This window comes from Leptodactylus fuscus, chromosome 3, assembly GCF_031893055.1.
Source record: "Leptodactylus fuscus isolate aLepFus1 chromosome 3, aLepFus1.hap2, whole genome shotgun sequence".
Lineage (NCBI taxonomy): Eukaryota > Metazoa > Chordata > Amphibia > Anura > Leptodactylidae > Leptodactylus > Leptodactylus fuscus.
In genome coordinates, this window is record NC_134267.1 from 184,922,333 (window position 1) to 184,943,903 (window position 21,571).

Consider the following 21,571-nt stretch of genomic DNA (forward strand, 5'->3'; position numbering starts at 1 on the left):
CCTTATCACCTATGGAGTCTGCAATTATTGATTAGATTTCAACTTTGTATAGGGGGATGGAAAATGATATACATATATAATATCCAAATTTATTAAGATGCCAGAATTGCTTAACACGGCCTATCAATTTTGGTACTTAGTTAACACATATAATAGTATACAGTATATAGTTGCGTAGCATAGATGAATTCTTCACATCTTATAATATTTTGCAAAGTACATTTTGTTTGCACAGTATTAGGGATCTGCTTGAGTAAGGATTGTGGTCACAAATCGTGCAATTTATCTGGTAATGTAAAGTAGGATGTGTGCATTATTATTGTAGAAATGTAGATTTTATTGGCATTGTAGCTGTTCAGACTATACACTTTGTTAGTGGAGTTAATCCTGGGTAGATGTGCTTTTGGCTGCGAACTCTACACCCAGACCATTCACCCTCTCTGGGTCTAACAAAAAAAATGGTGGTTTCAGCCTCAAATCTAAAATTTGCAATCCATTGGTCTGATGTGCTCTGTGTGTTCTTGTATTTACTCTCATAATGTCCATCTATTGTGTCCAGTGGCTACGGTCGCACATGCTCAATAGCATTCCTAGCCTTCACACGGAGTTTACACTCGCTCATTCTGAACGTAAAACTCGTTCAGAGTGAGCGGCGTAAAAAACAGATCCCATTGACTTGATTGGGTGTCGGCATACGCGCGTATCACATTGAAAGCAATAGGTAAAAAAGCCTCCCATTGATTTCAATGGGGAGGGTGCATTGGCCAGCACCCAATCAAGTCAATGGGATCTGTTTTTTACGCCGCTCACTCTGAACGAGTTTTACGTTCAGAATGAGCGCGTGTAAACTCTGTGTGCAGGCTCCCCTACTGTCTGGATCCTCTTAAACTCAGGAATGAGGAATCCTGCAATTCTGCAGACTAGTCAATAAGAATCAGCACTAGACACATTATGACGACATTCAATGAAAGAAGTCAAAAGAATACCAGTTTGCTGTAAGAGGAACAAAATAATGTCTAGACACAAAAAAATGATGTTCTGTGAGCTAACAGAGAAAAGTAATCATGGGACAACCTCTTACAGTATCCAGTTGGACTCTAATCTTAGGGGCTGTTAAGACATGATTTGTGAGACTGCTATCTCTGATATACTTGTCCTGCGCACGAACGGTAACTCTTAGTCTGCTTTTCCTGAAGCGATCCACATAAGAACCTGTTTCATTATGCACTTAATGGTTTTGTCCATTGCACTTGAAGAAACTTTCATAGCTCTTTGTGCGGTTTTATGTATTGACTGACCCCATTTCTTAGAATTACAGTACAATATGATGGTTTGTCTCTCTTCTAAGTTTCTATCATGTAATGAGACTAAATTCAGCGAGAATGGAGGTGATCGACGAAAAGAAGCCTTGAGGTGAGAACTCTGCTGGATAGCTAAATTAGATACAATTGGAACATTTGGCTTTAACAAAGAAGCAGATTGTAGTGTTATTTGTGTAAATGTCTTCCTAATTGTACAGCTGTTTTTCGTTGATTCTTGCTTTCAATCCTCTATGTTCATTGTATCTCTTGATGATGGCAGCTGGCAGAGTATAAAGGAATCAGTCAAACATTTTATATAGTATATAGTACATAACATATGCTTCCATTCCTCTAATTTCCACAATTGTAAAATGCAATCTCATACCATATAACACAATAACAAAAACAATGAAATAATAAGACAAAGGTGAAATATCTCCTAATAAAAAGTCTGCGGTAGTCCTTGTTGGAGATGATGGATTTGTATCATAGGCTCAACAAAGTACCCATTTATATAATCACTTCCAGGATTCCTTGCTCTTCTTTATCCTGAAGATGGTTCTTCATGGCATTGGCTGTATATATGGGGTTGTGCTGTGCTCCAGAATAAAATTGTAGCCAACTGCATGTATTTCCTAGCCTTGATACCTTTAAGATTCCTGACCAAATCCTTACCACCATTTGATGAAATGCAACCCCAAACTTGCCAAGGACCTCCACCATGCTTCACTGTGGCCTGCAGACACTTATTGCTGTCTCTAGAGCTGTCCAGCAAACAAACTGCCTTCTATTGTAGTCAAATAGTCCAAATTTTGATTCCTCAGTCATCTAAACCGCCTTCAGCCATTTTTCTACACCAGAGATCCTATGTTTTCATTCATAGTTGAGTTACTTGGTTTTGTTTCCGCATTGAAGGTATGCCATTCAGTACCTGGGTCCCACTGGTTTCTGGGTTTCCTTCTGATTGTGAAGGTAAGTAAGCATGAAGTGTCTCACAGTCTGCAGATGCAGACCACTGGCACTAACCCCAATGCACATTTCGTGGAGTCTTTTCTTCTAGAGGTAAAAGGATACGTCATGAGTTATGTCATAACAACCAATCACAATAAGGTGTACACATCTATAGGGAAAATGTAATAATCTAAAATCAATAGGGACTACCCATATTCCCATATGTATAAAAAAAAATTGTGCTACTCAGAGACCTGCCACCTGTCATAGAAAAGGAGAAGAGCAGCCTACTGAGGACAGCGGTGCATTTGGCAATTGCCAGATAGCCACAATAAGCCCTGGAGTTTTAGGGCTGCCCAAAAACTCCCACAAGTACCAATACTTTAAAGAAAAATACATATTTTATTTACATTGTTGATGGGTGAAGGTTTGACTGCTGAGACCCCACCAGGGGGTGTTTTACCCCTTTTGTGAATGTAGCCAAACCTCTGGTGGATGCCCACACACTCCAGCTCCCTTTCTCTTCAGTGGCAGCACTGGAGAAAGCTGGGTGCTGTACTTCAGCTATCTCACACCCTCACATGCCTTCACAGCAGCTGCATTCACAATGAAGGCAATGTAAACAGAGCCCACATTCTCAGGATGAATAAAGGATAAATATTCATGGTACAACCCCTTAAATTATGCATCACAGTCAGTCATAGGCATAACGTGAAGCTCCTGGGCCCCAGTGACAAATCTGTCATTGCCTCCTTCCTACCTTGTGTCATCTAATACATTGGTATATTTAATGGTGTAAAAGGACTTTTGGGGCCCCTTCAGGGTCCAGGTCTATATGAAAACTTGTGACTTCTACCTCTGTACCTCTATAGCTATATCCCTGATCACAGCAGATTGTATATTATGCTGTTATAGTATTTGGCTTGGGACCAAAAGTTTTAAGGTCTCTCTGACTAGTTTTCTTGGTGATATACTACCCTGACAATCATGGCAAACTCACTTAATTAAAAACCCAAGGATCCAACAGTCCCAAGGATCAGGAGGTGCTGCTGTAAGGAAATCTATTTTATTATAGTATGCAATGCCGTGCGGGTACAGTGCTGCCAACATGTATACATGAGCAGTATCTGCAGCGGATATACGAGACAAATCTAGTCCTCTGGCAGAACACGGTAACCTGCATTGTGAAATGCCTAGCTTTAGATTGGCATAAACATACAGCACTCCGATTACTAAATTGCAGGACCAAATGTTTATCCATTAAGTCTGCGAGACACCTAAAAATCTTGAAATTAATGTTTCACAAAAGAAATGACTATTGAGTCTGCTTCATTCTAGAAAGCTTTTCTACGTATTCCCTGGAGCTAAATTTGTTCTTATTTCAATCAGATACTTTTTCATTCTAACTACGGTAATTTATGCTTAAAATTCTTTGTTTGCCAAGTACTGTGTTATAGCCATTACATCTGCACCATCTTTATCACCCGGCTTAACACATCAAGAACTAGTTATTCTCATTTTCACTAGTAGTGCACTAGTTTAGTGCGTTTGACATTGAGACGGAATTTCTTCATTTATTCAATTTGTTTGTGAAAGGCGCATGCAGGAAATACCATATTGTGTTCTAATTTGTTTCCGAAATCCAAAATAAGTGGGTAAATGAGCTGATATTTCTAGCAGTTATGTGAGTAAGTATTACAGGTGCTCTAAATAATCCTACTAATATGTGAAAGTTTGTGTGTTTGGATGTTTGTGAGTTTGGATGTTTGTTCCTCAATCACGCAAAAACAGTTGACTGTATTTGCATGAAATTTGCCACATACATAGATAAAAACCCCAATTAAAACATAGGCTACTTTTTATCCTGGTAAATGACATCACTACAGGAACGCAGTGAAGGAATTTAGGTTGACACAAAACTAAAGGACCTGTGATGATGTCATCACAGGTCCTTGAGCCATTCTCAGATAGGATCATGCTAGGCAGTGGGCGGAGCTACATGCTATTTTGTGGGCAGAACTATATAGGATGAAGCTGGACAGTGTGAAAGCTGAAGAAAATGGAGTCTCATAGAAGATCAGGAGACTACAGAACATGCAGGATGTGTGTGGGCAAGAGGACTATATCAGGTGTAGAGTTTCAGTGAGTACTACAGGGAATGTGTTGTTCTGCCTCTGATGGGGAGGGGGAGAACTTTGGCACATTTCAGCAACACCCGTTCAGCCCTTTGTAACACAGAAGCTGCTCAGACAGTCACATAACCAACCCCCTGTAATCACAATTGCCCGATGTAGCAGAGTTTAGGCAGCGCTGTAGCACACCTCTATAGGCTCTTCATATGCAAACATGTACATACAGCTGGGTACCCTATGCATATGCAGTGATGTAGCAGAGCCGAGACGCGGGAGCAGGTTGATTGAACTGTAGCAAATTTCTGCAACATCCGTTCAGCCGTTTCCAACACAGAAGCTGCTCAGACACTGACATAAGAACACCCCTATAATCCAAATGGCCAGATGTAGCACAGCTTAGGCGGTGCTGTAGCACAGCTGAGTACGCTCTTCATATGCAGAGATGTACATACAACTGAGTATGTTACGCATATGCAGCGATGTAGCAGAGCCGAGACGGAGCAGGCTGATCATTCACAACAGCAATTGGCTAAATATAAGCGGCTCAGCACCAACACCAACCCGCAGAGGAAGTCGTGGGCAGATGCTAGGATATAATATAGGTAACAGTCTCGGTTTTATTAAATTGCAAGGGATTTAGCTTTGGAATGAATGTGTGAGAAAGAGAATAGAGAAAAAAAGTAAAAATTATAGATTTTGGCGATGACTGCTCTTACTGCTCCTTTCCAATAATTTGCACCTGGGTTCTTTCAGAAAATCTACACTTTGACCAACTAAAAGACGTGTTCATTATGTTACTAAGACCTACAAATATGGCCACTGCGAAAAATACATAAATACCATGTATCATGGCTATATGATATATGGAGAGCTGGAGGGTGGAGGTTCTCGCTGTTTTCCCCTTGTTTGTACTACATCCTGGGTATGTATTTGTGTTTGACCGTTATGCTATACAATGGATCTTCTCTGTGATGTGTAACTTTTGGTATTTGTTTTGAGATGTTAGATGACGTTCACATCTGCAACAGATCTCCATTGGAGACATTGGTGTCATAGCGTCCGCTTGAAAATCAGCAGAGGTAATAGTTCTTCAAGGAGGGCCTTTTCCTCCACCGGCTTCAGTTATAAAACGATAGATACTCAATTGACTATATTGGGGTTTGACTCCATGTTTTATAAATATAAAGGTAGGGACTTGATGTACACTTAAAAAGCAACTTTTATTAGAACTACCATTTAAAAGTAAAAGAGTGTAAGTAATCAATAAAAAGAACATTCACAAAAAACATATGTCTGAGTGTGTTTTATCTTTTCTCTTTTCTTTTCTTAGGTTGTGTCACTGCATAGATGACTGCAGAAAATTATATAGATAGTATAAGTGCAGATAGATAGAAACGTTGCAGTTAGCATACCCCTCCGTAAACATCCCCAATGTCTGCCCCCAATAATACTACAACTGGAGCACAGCTAATTAGGGTGATATGCTGTTGGATAGCGTTTCCTTCAACTAATATATAGAACTCACCCTCTTCTTGAACCACTGTAGATATTCCCTCCATGCATAAACCACAGCGGTGAGCATGCATGCACTCAGAGGTCTTGACTGAGGCTAAAGCTAGGGCCAGCTGACTGGGGGATTTTCTTTCTACAACTAGTACACACACAAAACACACTGCAAGCCGTCCGAACGACGAAACTGCCTGACGTGTTTCCGCTAACTTTTAGCTCATTTTGGTTGGTAACCAACCATTACGTATCAGCATGGTCCGAATCTGAAAGATAAACTGGTACAGAGCCATTTGGCGCCCATTGAGAGAACTGATTCGACGTTGGACAGTAGAAGCAGAGACATGCCACTCATGGAAAAAAGTAGCCTGGTGGTCTACATAGACCTGCATTGGGGCGGATTATGAAGTGGATTCAGCGCCATAACCCGCCCCCTCTTGGCCCGTGTGAACTAGCCCTCAGACTTCAGAATCACAACCCTTGTCTGCTGCTGCCTGACACCGCCCTCCTGACAGTACAGAGACTAAATAGCATATCAGGCACCAAAACTAACAGCATTGACTACTCAGGAATGATGGGAGTTACAGTAAAGATACCAATTGTGCCAGAATTAATGGAGCAGCGTTTATTAAAAAGATGCTAAGAACTGGAGTTAGGGAGGTTGTGAAAGGTTCTCTTTAACACTAAGGCCCCATGTAGCAGGCTGCAGCAAAAAATGCTCTACATCATGTTTTTTTCCACAGCGCTTTCTGCTTCAGTTATACAAATAGGGAAACCACCGGCGTTTCTGTATAATTATATATAACTGACATACTGCAATTTCCAAAACTACAATGGTATTGGAAATCTCAGCATTTCCACTGCCTGAACTTTTCTGCAAGGTATGCATGGGATTCGCTAGAATCCCATCCACTTTGCAGGAACTGTAAAACACTGTAGTTTTTGCCAGATGGGGCCTCACAAACATAACTTAGACACCATTTGGTTTTGCACCTATATAAAAAGGATCTAGTAAATATCTATTGGGTCCATAAAAATGGAAAAACATAGAACGCAGGTTTTTTGCAACTTACATATGGACTTGTGTCACACAGAAGTTTTTAAAACCATGAGTGTCTGTTCACAGCCATAAAAAAAAAAAAAAAATGACATGTTCTATCTTTGCTATCTTTGTTTAGATTGATAGACATACAATAGACAGAGCTATGTAAATAATGTAGATCCATAGACATTCATGTGTTGGCTGTTTGAAAAACGGACTTCACAGTGCGGTTATTTATGGTCATGTAAATAAGCTATTTCAGTGGACTGGAACTTCTGTGAAAATCGCCACGGTTATGTAAATAAGGCCTAACAATACTGGCAACAGTATATCAGTGGCTTCATAGTTATTTTGGTTGTGGTCGTCTTCTTTTAATATATAAAAGAGAAAAAAAAAAACTTATGAAAGAAAGGGAGCATATAACCAAATAATGAGAAAAAAAATAAATGATGATTTATTAAGTCACATATAAGGGAAAACATCAACACTACAGGATTAAAATCAATTACAAGTCTCCTGCAGGGTCATATCCCAGATGCACTAAAAATGCAAATAGTCTCCCTGGCCACAATGAAGCAGACAAAGGTTATTAAAAAATAATAAATATACCAAAAACAGGTGTCAAGTACAAAGAAAAAACATCTGTTAAAGCACAAAAGTTAAAAGGCAATTATAACAAGAATGTGAATGTGATGTACAGAAAAAAAACTGATGACAGTATGCGGAGAATCAACAGATATATGGTATGAGACACTGCAACAAGAACCCCAAATGTATTGCGTACCTCTGAGATTCCTGAGAGGTAAGTTAAATAAGGCATGGTACTTTAAAGTGGACCTTTCATTAGATTGGACACAGGCAGTTCTATATACTGCTGGAAAGCCGACAGCGCGCTGAATTCAGCGCACTATCGGCTTTCCCGATCTGTGCCCCGGGTAAAGCACTATCGGTCCCGGTACCGTAGCACTTTACAGTCAGAAGGGCATTTCTGACATTTAGCCAGGGACGTCCTTCTGCCTAGCAGTGCCTATCGCACTGTACTGTGGAGCGGGGAGGAACGCCTCCTCCCCTCCTGATAATACTCGTCTATGGACGAGCTGTGTGAGCAGAGGGAGGGGGTGTTCCTCCCCGCTCCACAGTACAGTGCGATAGGCGCCGCGAGGCAGAAGGGTGTCCCTGGCTAACTGTCAGAAACACCCTTCTGACTGTAAAGCGCTACGGTCCCGGGACCGATAGCGCTTTACACCGGGCACAGATCGGGAAAGCCGACAGTGCGCTGAATTCAGTGCACTGTCAGCTTTCCAGCAGTATATAAAACTGCCTGTGCCCGATCTGATGAAAGGTCCTCTTTAAGCAAGGAATTCATTGAAGTAACAAACAAGTTGTTTGGTGAATTATGGATGAGCAAACCGATTTGGTTAAAACTAAATTCATCCCGAATTTTCATCACCCACAAAGCACTATTATACTTTGGGGTCTCCTCAAAACATTTGTCAAACTTAATCTTATGAAGTTTAGTGTGCATAGAAGCCCATGTACTTCCTAATACTTTTCTCTTAGTACATTGAAGTTCTGGATGAGTCAAGACATACTCACCCACCCTTCCCATCAGAACTGGATATCCTTTCCCACTGCCCACCTCCATATGCTGGCCAACTTAACCATTTTCCATCTCCTCTTCTTCATCCATTCCAGATCACTTGGCCTGTCCTGTGTTTCATTATGAAGTGTATAAACTTTCATGTCATTACTGCCACCTCCATAAAGTCACATAAAGTTTAGGACAATGCCAAAACCTTTAGTCCACCCATTGATTTTGAACACATGAGACTGCCAGTACTACAAGTACCAATGCCATTGCTGTGCCACTTTGTCTTATGTCTGCAGGCGAATTCATGATACACAAAGCGTGAAACTAGTCACAGTATACTGTATATTTTACTACTGTTAACTAAGTGCACACAAGGAATCCAAACTGGAAAATCAGGTCCATGGATCAACTGAATTTCCTAGCCTGAATCCAGTCAGAGGACCGAAAATCTTTGCATTACAGTAATGTATGATGTTGGTTGTCCCTGCCCACCCACAGCTTCACTCTCCAAACTATATACTGTAGAGGACAATGAAGCCACAGGCAGGTAGGGACTCCCAGCATCATAGAGCAGGAAGATGCAAGATATCTAAGCCAACCGAACGGGTTCAGATATACGGAACAATTGTTTCCTACATTTTCTGTAGTATAGTAAGGTAATTGTCAGACATACTTAGGTGATCCATAAACTCTCACCATCCACATTATTCTCAAGATCTGACTCACGCACCCTTAGGTTAGATGATACAAAGAAACATTGCATCATTTTATCTCAGACCTTGATTTGCCAATTCTCTCTCTCATTTAGGCTATAAATGTCTTATTTTATTGACCCACGATTTGGTTTGGGGATGGCTTTTTTGGGTATTTTTTTCTTGTTTTACAGACAATGTTATGTGGTTTTTCAGCTGAATATCTGTGTATGTGAAGGAGGTGGAAGGTAAATTAGCAGTCATTGCACTGATCGCAGCCAAGCATAAGGCATTAATTCACATGCAGCAGATTTGTCACAGAAATTTATACGACTGTCCTGTTCATCCCTGTGCTTTCTGTCAAAATAATTCAATTTAGATGAGTTAAACTAATTTTTAGTTGCAAAATTTTCCTCAAAAATCTGACGTGAATATGTTCTAGGTCATTTTCATATGGGTGAATTCTGTCTGTGAAATGCAGACCATATGGCTACTGTATCTCTCACATGGCACAGCCTCTGGACACCCAGCTACATGTTATACAGTCAGTCACTGCCTTACCATGGTATTACTCTCCCCTTGCGTTCTGTATGAGACGGTAGTTCTGGGGTGAGACAGTGTGACAGCATAGACGGACTAAAGCCGGTTGCACTCGACCATGTGATAACTGGCTGCTCTGAATGAACGGCACAAACAGCATATGGAGGATACACGGATGTTACCTATGTGCCTCCTGTGCTTCCGCAGCCTCTTTCATTCAACCAGTCCTTTAGATGTTTGTTCCTCAATCACGCTAAAACGCCTGGACGGATTTGCGTGCAATTTTCCACAAACATAGTTTTCCCTTAAGATTGAGTCACAGGCTACTTTTGGTGCCACTAAACAACATGGCTTCCTAGCAGGAGACTCACAAAAGCAGGACTCCTAGCCCCAGCTATAGACTCACACACACTGCCTGGCATTTCCTGCCTCAACCTGCCTGCACACTCCTTACTGTCACCTCAGGAGTAGCCCTCACTCTACTCACTCACATTTACATATAGCTTTCCACTATATATATCACATCACATTGTCTGTATCACTACATACACAATACAACACATCACATTGACTGTATCACTACATACACAATACAACACATCACATTGTCTGTATCACTATATACACACAATACAACACATCACATTGTCTGTATCACTATATACACAATACAACACATCACATTGTCTGTATCACTACATACATAATACAACACATCACATTGTCTGTATCACTACATACACAATACAACACATCACATTGTCTGTATCACTATATACACAATACAACACATCACATTGTCTGTATCACTACATACACAATACAACACATCACATTGTCTGTATCACTACATACACAATACAACACATCACATTGTCTGTATCACTACATACACAATACAACACATCACATTGTCTGTATCACTACATACACAATACAACACATCACATTGTCTGTATCACTACATGCACAATACAACACATCACTTTGTCTGTATCACTACATACACAATACAACACATCACATTGTCTGTATCACTACATACACAATATAACACATCACATCACATTTGCTAGCCCACCAAACTTTTTAAAGCACTTTTACAGTTTCACACGTCTGTGTCCGCCCAATTCTCAAATCACCGCAGACGAAGTTGCGGGTAAAAGCTAGTTATTTATATATGTACTGCCAACAAAGTCATGGCATTGTGGAAAACCAACACTGAGTAGAGTATACAATGTGAAGAGAGATAATTTCTAAACAACATATATATAAGAACTTGTTTGTGAATTAAGTTCTTTCACTATAAGACTCTAATATAAAAAACAAAAAACTTGATAGTCTTCAGTAGTTGATACCTTTTTTAATGGATAACTAATAATGATGACAGATGACGCTAGGTTCACACCTGCGTTCAGGGTCTCCGTTCTGTGGTTTCCGTCTTCTGCATGCCAGAAGATGGAAACCACAGACCGGGTCCGGCCGTGAGCGGCGGTGAGCATTTTATGCTCTCCGCTGCAAAACCGTTTTTTTTTTTATCCGGACACAGAGTACTGCATGTTCGACTCTGTGTCCGGATTATAAAACCCGGTTTCGCGGCGGAGAGCATAAAACGCTCACCGCCACTCACGGCCGGACAGCTTTCTCACCCATTCAAATGAATGGGTGAGAAAGAGTCCTGCAGGTTTCCGTATCCTGCCTCTGTTTTATGCAGGAAACGGAAACCTGCAGTACGGAGAGGAGAACGCAGATGTGAACGAGCCCTGACAAGCATTCGAGGCACTCTGCCTCTTCCTCAGGTATAGCATCTATAGTATCTATAGTACTATGCCTGAGGAAGAGGCCGAGTGCCTCGAAAGCTTGTACTCTGTTATCATTATCAGCATAAAACGCTCACCGCCGCTCACGGCCGGACCCGGTCTGTTGTTTCTGTCTTCTGGCATGCAGAAGACGGAAACCACAGAACGGAGACCCTGAATGCAGGTGTGAACCTAGCGTCATCTGTCATCATTATTAGTTATCCATTAAAAAAGGTATCAACTACTGAAGACTCTCAAGTTTTTTGTTTTTTATATTTCATACCCATTGGCTAACACGGTACGAAAACATAGTTATTCCTTATAAGACTCTATGGACCTCATATACAAAATATACCACTAGGTGGCAGTCAAATAGCTGTTCCAAATAAAGACAACTGTATATAAGATAAGAAAGTATATTGTATTAACCATAACTTTTATGTATTCCTATTTTTCCATTTAGCTGTATGAGGGCTTCCTGTGGGAAAAATTGTAGTATTATATTCCATGCAATGTGATCAGAAGCCAGAAAATTCAAGTTGGGATATGGGTTTGCTTTTACAGAATTCACTGTGCAATATAATTATAGGTTACCTTTAGGTTCCATTCAGGTGAACAGGTGCTTTGTTTTCCACGTTTAGCACACTTGCCCATTATTTCCTATGGCCCCACACACAAGCACATGGATAGTCATGTCTTATTCTTGTCTGCACCGCTGAAAAAGGAATGGGTCTGTGGAGGGCATGGATGGCACACAGATATCATGCATGTGCCAGATGTGCCCTTTTCTCTATGCCCATGAACAATTTCATATGACAATTAACTAGTATGTTTTGTGGCATATAAAGGGACCGCTATGTACCCAAAGATAATCCAGACCAACAGAGTCAAAAATCAAACTCCATTCAGATGGTGTCCTTGGTCAGACTTCCCTTCATCAGTAGAAACATGAGTTAAATGTTACTTACTATACTTTACTATACTATGGCAAATAGTATTAAAAAAAAAAAAAAGCTTCATATACTATTTGATGTAGCAAAATGCAACTGACACTTATTGTGTTAACTACTCCCTGCTACAAAATGTTAATTCGACCTGTTATGTTCTGTGATAATTTTGCTACATATGTAATTAAAGGGGTATTCACCAGTCTTCACTGCTGTAAAATCTTCTTTCTTCCTGGTTTCTTGCGTCATTTGGTGGGCGGGGTTTCATACAACATCTGTTGTTTAGCTCCGCCCCAAATTAGCATGTAGCTCCGCCTACCGTATAGTGTGATCCTATGGCTGAAGGGCCTGTGATGTCATCAAAGGTCCTCAAACAACACTATATGCACAATATTGGACCATGAAGTACAGGCAGAAGCAACTCCATTCTGTGTTACATACAGAGACTGCCTGTCTATGACATAATGAACACAACTGAATTAGCTAGCCTGATAACTTGGAGAACAGAATAAATGAAAGCAGCTCCTCTCCCCTATCTGAGTGCAGGAAGCTAGGTCAGGTGGTGTAGACACAGGAATAGCTAGAAACACAGGCTGGCTCCCGTGCACTTAGCCCCTCCTCCCTTCCCCCTGAGAGCAGCAGATACATCACTTGACTTTTGAGCAGATAAGTCAAGGACTGTGTCAACAATGAATTGAATAAAGTAAGATAGTGGACAAACAAAGCCGTTTTGCTGAAGCAGTGTATTTAGGAAAAGTCTTACATCCACATTAACAAGCAGTATAGAAAGGATCCTTGTGATGGGACAAGCCCTTTAAGTAATTTCAGATTAAAATAAACACAAGGTACAATTTGCATGAAATTATTTACATAAAAATTTCCGGATATACATTTTATACTAAATCACAAGGGCTGAAATAACATATATATACACCAGGGAAGCTAGGCAGATGTGTTGTCATTCGATGTCAATCACAGAGATGTTCCTGACAATAGATAATAGCTAGACATACAGAAATAGTGGTAACATTATAGTTTCTGCAGCTCCTATATGTGTTTCATTGTTAACAGACTGCAAACAAAAATGTCTGATACAGAAATGATATTTCTTTCCATCTATCGTCTGCTTTTTGCTAACCTACTAAATATAAGTTAGGTAGAATCGGGGAACAATCATGGATAGTGCACAATTGTTCTCATCACAATGATGGAATCCACAGTAGAAATACTGCCTATTCTACAAATCACCGGGCAAGACTGCCCTACCCCTGTATCATAATAAAATAGCAGAAGCAGATACGAGGTTCATATGAAAGGCCATATTTCATAATTTACTATTAATACGTATTTCCTTCCTTAATGGAAGAGCAATCAAGCTTGGGTTTCCACTTTCAGGCTTAGGCCCACATTGTGGAAACACAACATTATTTGTTGCAGATTTTTCTGCGTTTTTTTTTTAAGCCAAAGTCAGGAGTGGCTTGCAAAGGAATGAAAGATATAAAGGAAGTATTTAGACTAGTTCCTTCTGATAAATTCACTCCTGACTTTGACTCAAAAAAACACAACAAAATCTGCAACAAAAAAAACGCAAAAATGCCCAGTGATAACACTATGCTGTGAGGAACGTCCCCTCTGACAGTACAAAGCTATGATAGAGTACAGCCGGGGGTGGGAGGGAGCGTTTCTCACAGCCCAGCCATGACGCCTGGATATAAGACCCATCCTTCTGACAGTGGGGAGATATCAGTGGCAAAATTAATGGCACCAACATCTCCAACACAAGAGCACACCCTGGGAAAGCCAACAGTGCTCAGAATTCAGCGCACTGTTGGCTTTCTAGCAGTATATAATACCACACATTGATGAGGACATGGAAGCCTTGGTGTGCGCTCTGTATAGATGGAACAGATATAATTAAATTCAATGTTCTGCATGCTCACATACATTGTCTCAGTGATCCAATAACTGGTTATAACTGGTAAATGGAAAATGCAGAGTGCATGAGGCTGTCAGATTTCATTTGTTTTGCTATTTCAACTCTCCTATAAAACTCTGAAGAGAAACATCACATCTACATTAAAAACCTTCTATTGGTGCCACTTTCTCATCATCTATTAGGCCCTTCTCTTTAGTGGTTACCAAGAGATGCTTTAGATGTTACTGTTTGGGGCCAAATTAGATGCAATGTGCATGTACATTTTTGATGTTGTCCCTCTGTAAGAGTAATGACATGTTATGCTTGTGAAGTAAGGACTTAAAGGGGCTCTATCAGCAAAATCATGCTGATAGAGCCCCACACATGCGTGAATAGCCTTTAAAAAGGCTATTCAGGCACCGGTAAAGTTATATTAAACTACACCCCCCCCCCTCCGTTTTAATATAATACCCTAAAAAAGAATGTGATCTACTTACGCATCGTGCACGATGGGCGGGCATTCAGGTTGTGTCTTCATCTTCATCCACGCCTCTTCTTCCTCCGATGTCCTCTGGTCCCGTCCTCCTCCGACGCTCGCGAGCGGACACTGATATAAAAAAATGGCCTGGGCGCATGTGCAGTAGCATGCGGCTTCTACTACGGCTACTGCGCACGCGCCCAGGTCATTTTTTTTTAATCAATGTCCGTTCGTGAGCGCCAGAGGAGGACGGGACCGGAGGACATCGGAGGAAGAAGAGGCGGGGATGAAGATGAAGACACTCCCTGAATGCCCTCCCAGCGTGCACGTTCGGTAAGTAGATCACATTCTTTTTTAGGGTATTATTTTAAAACTGGGGGGCAGTTTAATATAACTTTACCGATGCCTGAATAGCCTTTTTAAAGGCTATTCACGCATATGTGGGGCTCTAGCAGCATGATTTTGCTGATAGAGCCCCTTTAAGTCTGCCAGTTAGTGCGCCCACTGGATGAGTTTGGGGTTCATCATGGTAGGATTACATCATATCCGTTGTCAGAGGTGAACTATTTTGTTTAATCAAATCACTAGTATTAAACATGAGCTGTTTTAATTCGTGGTAAGCCTACCAACAAAGACAGTATGAGGGCTGTAACGATCGAAACACATGTCGGGGAGTTCCTTAAATCGTTTCTGGGTTATCCTAGTGTTACAATGACTGGTGGTATTTATTGTAGTCAGAGCCTGTATATTGTAATAGTATTAGTTATTATTATTTATTTTTTATTGTATTATTATTAATGCCAAGTTGTAGGTAGGTTTATTATGCATGGTCATTGTGGTGATATGTGAATGCCATTTGGTATTTGGAAGGTGGTCAGGGTATTTTTTCATCAAACCCACATTCGTTCTTGTTCTTGTTTTATTTATTTTTTTATAGACTATGATATTTTTTGTAATAAATTGATTATTAATAAATACATTATTTTTGAGCTTATTTATTTGCCATTGTGCTATATTTTTTGGTTGTGTTTTTAAAATCTTATAAGTGAAATAGTAGAGACTAATACATGTCCATTATTTGCATACAATGGCCTAGATTTACCATTGAGGTTACAACTAGACACAGGCATAACCTTGGCACGTCTTTGGACAATGTGGCGTACCTTGGCACAGTTTAGGCTAAAAAATTTTGATTTGCTACCATGTGGGTGTGGATTCTCAGAAACGGAGATTTGGCTTAAATGTACCACAATGTGCCAAAAATGGACAAACAGTGAGCCAAAAAATTCTATCTCAAAGTAAGCCAACTAAAAGGTGGTGTAAACATAAACTAAACATAGTCTAAATATGTGACTAATTTATCATCCAGCATCAGCCACTGTGATAAATCTAGTGTATTTTGTGACTAAGTTTACAGTGTCTATTAGTAAATCTGGGCCAGCTCATGTGAAAGTCTGAATCTCTAGGCATGAACTTTACCCATGGGAAAAACAAACCCAGAGACCCAGATGGCAGCCGCTCATCGCAGTCCACCAGGAATAGGCAGGTCATTCTGAAAAACCTTTCCACTAACAATTACTATAGGTAAGCATTACTTTTATCAACAATGCTCTTAGAATTAAGTGTTTTTTTATGTAGTTGGATAGGAAATTGTTAAGTAGATTAATGGTTACCTAATTATGTTTATAGGAAAAACCTTTCATATTTACTAAGACACGGACCCGTGAAATACATGGTAGTGTGCTTGGGGTCCATAGGAAATTAATAGGTCAGTGTGCGAATTGGGAAAAACACGTATAGCACACTGAAATAACACACGGTCGTCTGCAAGGGGTCTTACAGTGGCAAACAGTGAATCCTTCTGTGTAGGAAAGTATTGAAGACTATTCTTTTCTATACAATAAAATAAAAAGACGCTGGCATTTTCAGGTCCAGTGTACCATATGCCAAGAGGATGCTCTCTTTTGCCGTGTGTTGCGGGCATGAGGAGGGGGAGTCTATTCATATATTCGGATATAAGGTTAAAAAATAAAATGCGGACGGAGCCTTATGCTTCTGTATGCTTAAGCAAAATGTTGTCGTAAACAGGTTGGTTTCAGTGAAAGTTCAGCATCTTTAGGAGCAAGTGGAAAATAACCTTTAGACTCTGTGTTGTCCTGAAACTTAGCAACAAGAGCTAATGATTATAGTCAGAAAGAGGGAAGGAAATGTGGAGGAAAAGAACAGATGTATCCCAACTTTATCTTAAACAGACTTAGACTTGTACCACTGGGGAACACTGCAAAAAATGGCAGGAACATTTAATGAAATGGAATAAATAAAACCACTAATATTACTACAATAAAATAACACAACCCATGTATTAAAACCTGAGTATAGTCAAAATATGGTTCAGAAAACAGTAAGGCCTCATTGAAATCCATGTAGGCGTAGTAAACTGACAGTATTATTCTACCTGCACACAACAGTGACTATTAGGGCCCCTTCACACGGAGTTTACGCTCCGCTCATTTAGACACATATACACGAGCGCTTCAAAACACATCCCATTCACTTCAATGGGAGTGCACGTAAAGCCGGCTTTACACACACTCCCATTGAAGTGAATGGGATGTGTTTTGAAGCGCTCGTGTATACGTGTCTGAATGAGCGGAGCGTAAACTCCGTGTGAAGGGGCCCTTATGTGACCAATTTCAGGCACTTAGCAGAAGGCAATTTGGTGTCATGGCGCCCATTACATTTCCTGCATTGGCAGCCAGCCACTATAGCCTTTGTTTGCAGTGGTCTCGTGAAAGAGAAACTTGGACGGCTATGGCCATCAACAAATTCAGGTTCTGTTTAGAATCCAATGACAGGTTTGATCATCCTTACATACATAAAAAGTTTCATTCCATTCCTACAAACCCTTCTTGGTGTGTTATTTTATGTTAATGAGTGTATAATGAAATATTGCACAACTTAGTAATATATAGAGTAATGATGGTGTTAATGCCAGTACATATTTTCATGTGCACTTGGTGACCCCGCTGTGTAACTTTACATGGTTTTCCACTTTGTGACTCAGTTGCTTTGTTCATAAATGCTTCGGTTTTTCAACAATAACACGCAACTGCTTGTGTAATCTAAGAGGGAAGAAACTTCATGAAATGCCATCCTATTACATATCACTCTGGTATTCAATGAACTCTTTAGAACGAGCCATTCTTTACTAAATGTTTGTAAAGACAGACTGCACGGTTAGAGGCTAGATGTTATGCACCTGTGGCAATGGGACTGGATGAAATTCCGGAGTTAAAAGTTTGGCCCAATATTTTTACTTCTATATTATACTTTTTAATAGAAATGTTTATTTTTGGAGTCCAGAGGATGAAAACTTGTCCTGATCTCTTTTGCATGGGCTGCAGCTGCTATTGCACTCGGTCTAATTTAAATGCATTTATTGTATTCATTGCTCTTGCTTACATAGCACCAACATAGTCCACAATCTACAGTAGTGTTAAAAATAGCAGTCCAACATCAATGACTTGATAATTCATTGTTTTTGTTAGAAGTCATATTTCTACATAGCAACTAAATTATACTTGTAAGTGTAGTAGAAAAAAAACCCTGAATGAACAAAACGGACATGCACGTTGCTCATTCTGAGTAAATCAATCATTCATGATAACAGACAGTGAGGAAATACATTGGTGAAGTCTTCCATTCTGTGGAATAAAAGGTATCAAATGGAGCACATCTTGGCTATATTGCATTTCGTTCTGAAATTCTGGGAAAAATCTATTTTTCCAGACACTGTTCATCAGGTCTGTGCTGCCATGTAAAAGGGATAGGACCCCTGCAATATTGTTCACAGGGGTTCCGATGTCCCTAGGAAGGAGCCCCCTTCCTTCAAAACCTCATAGATGCTGTAGTCGCTATTGAACAATTCAGAAACTAGACCTAGTTTAGAGTTTCTACGTCTGGCGCAAAGCTTTAATTGATAAAGTTCTTTGAGAACACTTTCCTGTATCACTAACTATTGATATAAATGTGAGGTTCTTAGAACACAGTTTGTTGAACTGTGCGAGCCCATCTGCCACGTCAAGGCGACCTCATTCAGATGGGTCCCTACCCTAAGACTTTAATTATATAATAAATGCTGTACTCCCTCCTATAGACAAGACCCTATAGATAAAGTTCTTAGAGACTGCACTGTAACAGTGAGTATATAAGAAGGTTATCTCCTGCCCTATACATAAAGTGTTAGTGTAGGGACCCATCATAAGAAGGCCACTAAGTGGTTGATGGGCTCAAAAATATAATGTAAAATTATACTAAACCATCACTGAGGCTTAATTTATATTTCTACATTATATAATTTATATACAGTACATATTTACAGATACAGTACATTTTACATTTTTACAGTACAATTTCTCTATTAATGGTATATGTAAGCTGTATGTAATATTAAACAGAATATATTATCAGTATATATAATACACAACCATATATATAAAAATATGTATATGTGGGGGGGCGTGGATAGCCGGCCTTGTGAGAGGAAGCATCCGGCAGAGGTACTCAACACAGCATTTTAAATCCAACTTTAATCAGCTCCATCCTCAGCTATCTTATCCCCAGCTACCCTGGGGTTTTCCCTCTGTCTATCCTCCTGGGGTATTTTCTTATCGCCCATAGTGCGGATTGAGAACTACTGGGGACTGTGGCCTACTTTCACCTCGCAGACCAGCTGCCATACCTTTACCTCCTTGCTTCCGTGGCCTTCCCAGCACTACAGTACAGACCCCATCTCTAGCCCAACTAACCGTAGGGGAACTACTGGATTAACCCTCTACCGTGGCATCTTCCACCAGCGATCGGGCACCGTAAGCAGCTGACCGCATTAGACCACTCTGCCGCTACACATCGGTAACAGAGCAGCAGGACTTGCTACAGCCTAACAGGGAACTCACCTTCCATGGCACCCCTGTGCACACCGCTGTTTTCTGTCATCCCTGCAGTCTCTCACTGCATCTCCTCTCCTCATCAAAGTTTCATCATCCAGCCTTGTGCACCACAGCGCTCTCGAGGACTCCGACTAATAGAACAACCAATGGCACCTGCTCCACTACTAGCCACCCAGGCCAATGCCTGCCATCTAAGGTGGCCATCTTACTTCCTAGAGGTAATGCTTCATATCCCAGCGGTGAGTAGGAAAGATTTCAGAAGGACAAGCAGACTGGTACCCAGCTCTCTACCCCCAGTGCCTGCTCCCAAGAACTCGGTTTGTCTTCCTGGGCTACCTCCTCACCTCCACTAAGACCAGTAGCTTAACCCCCTAGGACCTTATTAGGACACACACTACATCCTGTAAGTGTTCATCCAAGCCCTCAACATCAATGGATTACTCAGCCATTATACTCCATTGGAAGTCCCATTATCCTCCTATGGAAACTATCATAGCCCTATTCATCATGCTCTCTATTGTGGACCTGGGGATCCGTGCAGGAGCTCAAACCCTCCCTTGCTTCTCCAGGCAACACATCGTCAAACGGCCATCCTGGGGGGAAGGGGGAGTGCTGAGCCCCTACTCATCCTCACCTTCCCCTTGACACATTTTTGACAAGTTATTTGCATGTGCTGCTTTACAGACTGACCACTTCCTCTGGGCACCCCGTGTGCCTTGAAACTGTATTTATACTCTGATAGAGAAGAAGCCTTCTCGTCTGCTCACCTCTTACAATGACTTGAAGTCATCTTTCTTCATCCTTCAACACAGCTTTAATCTTATTTTGCTTTTCTCGCTATGAATGTTTAACCTACCGACCTTAAGCACCATATAGCAGCCCAATGCATACATTGCCCCTTTGCTTCGAACTATCACTTCTATAATTTGCAACTTATTTCTACTTCTACTTATTTAACATGGCAAAAATAAAGAAGCAACTTAAAAGTTTAGACAACAACTTGACTAACTAATTTGATTGGGACCATAGCGGAGACGGGTATGACAGTGCACCCCACCTAGCCCTGCTGAAATATTTCCTCCATCCCCAATGGTCGCTACCATCGCCACAGGGATATACCTAAACGCAGCAGCCCCAGACCACACCATGGACTCACCGGAGCTATATTTACCTCCTACTCCAGAAGATATCAGTCAAGCGGTTAAGAACCTTTGGCCTCCACAAACATTGGCACACTTTGAGATTCCTGCTTTGACTCCAAGCTCATTGATCCCCATTAATAGCACAGTCAAGCAAAAACTTTGCTTGCAATTGCCACCTTCTACAGAGAACACACACTCCCAATTATAGCAACATATACCTGCCCAGGCTCCAGATGGTGGCCTTGATACTTTCTATGCCTCCAATGGACTGGCCTCTACTAAAAGACATGCTTTTCACCCTCCACAGGTCACTACAGGCAGATATCTCTTAACTAGAGATGAGCGAACAGTGTTCTATCGAACTCATGTTCGATCGGATATTAGGCTGTTCGGCATGTTCGAATCGAATCGAACACCGCGTGGTAAAGTGCGCCATTACTCGATTCCCCTCCCACCTTCCCTGGCGCCTTTTTTGCTCCAATAACAGCGCAGGGTAGGTGGGACAGGAACTACGACACCGGTGACGTTGAAAAAAGTAGGCAAAACCCATTGGCTGCCGAAAACATGTGACCTCTAATTTAAAAGA